Source organism: Dreissena polymorpha, chromosome 12 (genome assembly GCF_020536995.1).
Source record: "Dreissena polymorpha isolate Duluth1 chromosome 12, UMN_Dpol_1.0, whole genome shotgun sequence".
In the NCBI taxonomy this organism is placed as follows: domain Eukaryota; kingdom Metazoa; phylum Mollusca; class Bivalvia; order Myida; family Dreissenidae; genus Dreissena; species Dreissena polymorpha.
Window position 1 is genome coordinate 21,567,115 of NC_068366.1, and position 3,213 is coordinate 21,570,327.

The window sequence follows — 3,213 nt, forward strand, 5'->3', positions numbered from 1 at the left end:
GTTAACTATAAAAGTAGGGAACTCGACAATTAAACCATCGCAATACGTTCGAAATCTCGGTGCTTGGTTTGATTCAAGAATGAACATGGAACACCATATTATTGCTATAAGTAGATCATGTTTCGGTCAGATTAGGCAAACAGGTCACATCAGGCAATATCTTACACCAAATGCCACAAAATCATTGGTCAATTCACTTGTCACGTCTCGGCTAGACTATTGCAATGCACTGCTGTATGGAAACCAAACATCAGCTATCAAGAAACTACAAAATGTTCAAAACACTGCGGCGCGTGTCATCACAAGAACATCCCACATAATACCGATCCTAAAAGAATAACACTAGCTCCCAGTAGAAAAAAGGATCAACTTCATAATACTTACCAATGCGTTCAAAGCCTTAAATGGACAATCGCCTGTATGTCTGAAAAACCTGCTTGAAGTCTACGAACCAAGGCGAAACTTTAGATCAAAGAACGAAGCGACTTCATTAGTGATTCTAACGAAGATTAAATCCGTATCATACGGGAAGCGAAGTTTCATGTACGCTGCTCCCAAACTCTGGAACTCACTTCCATAAAAAATTCGAGGCTCTTTAACACTGAATTCATTTAAAAAGGCACTAAAAACTCACATCTTCTTCCAATCTTATGCAATATAAGCAGTGGATTATTCAATTCATTATATAAAATCTCATTCATCATGAAGTTAAATTATCCCTTTTAAAGGAAGCATAATTATTCCTTTGAGGGTTTGTGGACTCGTGGTAATGGTATCCTGACGTTACCCTTGTCTCAATAAGCATGAACTTGAATTTACCCTTTTAAAGGATGCATAATTATTCCTTTGGGGGTTTGTGGACTCGTGGTAATGGTATCCTGACGTTACCCTTGTCTCTGTCCCGTTTTGTCTCTGGTTTGTCTTGCCGATTTTTCAAATCTATGGTTACTGTGCATGTTGTTTTTTTTGTTTTACGTAGTACTTATTGTTTAAGTTTAAGATTTTATTGTTTCATTAATTGTCTTATAGCTTTACACATAGGGTAGTTTTATAGTGTCTTGTTGATCTTTTTAATCTATAGTTACTGTGCATGTTTTTACGTAGTACTTATAGTATAATAGAGTAGTTTTATAATATAATTGAGTAGTTTTGATCGATTTCTTTTGAAACAGTGTTGCAAAATGTATTCGTATCTGCGATACGTCAAATTTTCTTATGTAAAGCGCCTTTGAACGTGCACTCTTGCATGAAAAGGGCGCTATATAAATCCGGTATAATAATGATAATAATAATAATAATAATAATAATAATAATAATATATCATCTCTCTTCACGGTGTTCAAGCAGCCAAAAACAAAGACTTTCACACCTGTGTCTACAAAGAGAAAGCAGGTTTGGGCGACGCCGGCGACGCCAGTAGTATGTTTAAAGTCGCCACTTCTCGGCCTCTCAAATAAAACCCCGTCAAGACCACCAGAGAAGAAAAAACCAAGAAAGTCACTGGTGAATCAATTTACAGCAACTCTGAGCCTAAATCCAGAGACAATTACACCTAAAGCCAGTGACTTATCTACTACCGAAACGCTCTGGGCTTGTGCACTTGATAAAGTCAAAGAAAAGGGAGTTGACGGAGCTATCTTTAATTTTTTTTAATTGGTCAGCACTGATGAGTTTCCCTTGAATAATATAGCGTTTAAACTGTTTAAAGACGTAGTGGAGTGGTACACGTGTAAAAGTACAAGTGACATGCGGTACTCCAGGGAGAGTAAAGTCTTCTGGAAACTGGGGTACCGACTCTTCGGAGGGCGTTTTGTACACTTCATGGGCGGCCTAAAACATCATGGTCAAGTTGTCACAGAAAAAAGGGAAAAGGGGTGTCTGCATCCTAGGCATTCAGAAATAAATTTCGCCGTCCCAACAAAGAACATCCTGCGGCAGTTCGATCCATATGGGCTCGCAGAAATAGTGAGCGAGAATGCATCGTCACATGGAATTCTTGAGAGTATGATAAGCACACTGTCGGAAAATCTTGATGGATGCTCCTGTTGTCTGACATTTGATGGCAAAAAATTAAAACAAGGCTTAACAGCAACGTCTGGAGATGTAGACATTTTTAGATTTGAAGACGGCCCCAGTCTGACAGACAAGAGAATGGTATTAGAAGATACGCTATCTCCATACAAAGAACTTCTAAATAACATCACGCAAAGGGAGAGCGATGGTATTGGAGAAATCAAAAAAAGAGAGCATTCTGTTCTGTACAGTAATCTTCAAATAGCCCAATAGAAACTTTCACTTGATATAATTGAAATACAAGCATTGAGAAAAAAGAAAGAATATGCCAAATTGAAACGTATTGAACGTTGTGGTAAATCCAACTGGAAGGACAGTAAATTTGTCATGGCAATTAGCAGCATGATAGCATACATCTATGGCAAAGATGAGTACATGATCATGGCAAGCTCAGTATTGGAGGAAATCATACTATTTATCGCATGCCTTAATCAATCGGCGACCTGTTGAAAGGAAGAACGGGAAATCTTGAACAATTATATTACTATTGCTCGCTCGCCGAAAGTATAACTACAGAAACAACTCGAGAAATAACGCAAAGGACATCCACTTGGAATGAACGGCGAAAGGTCACCAAAGTCACCGGCAGTTCCATATATGGAGCACTAGGATAAGATGGACTAAAAAAGCAAAAAAGAACACTTTGATAAAGGTATATGTGGAACAAACCCAAGTGAACCTTCAGAACAAGTTAAGGGATATATGAAATACGGACAAGATAAGGAGCCAAGTGCAATGGCAACGCTTGTTGGAAAGGTATTACCTGTGATTTTCCCAGATAAGATTGTTTGTGAGGAGGGTTTTGTTGAGAAGGATCTAAATCAGAACAATGAACCATTTATAGTAGTGTCGCTTAATGGAAGCCTCCGGAGTGATAAATGTCTGCATTCTACAGAAATGGCAGTTGAACTTAAATGTCCTGTCATGGAAATTCATACAACTATACCACATAGATACATGCTACAGTGTGAATCTGAAATGGATGCACTAGGCGTCGAATCACTGTTGTACCTTTGTTTGAGGCCAGATTTTAGTAGCGTTTTCATTATAAGAAGAACACAAGAACTGTTTAAAACCGCATACAGTATTGAAGAAGAAGTGTATAAAACGCAAAATCCGAAGCGCGTGAAAGCAAAAAGC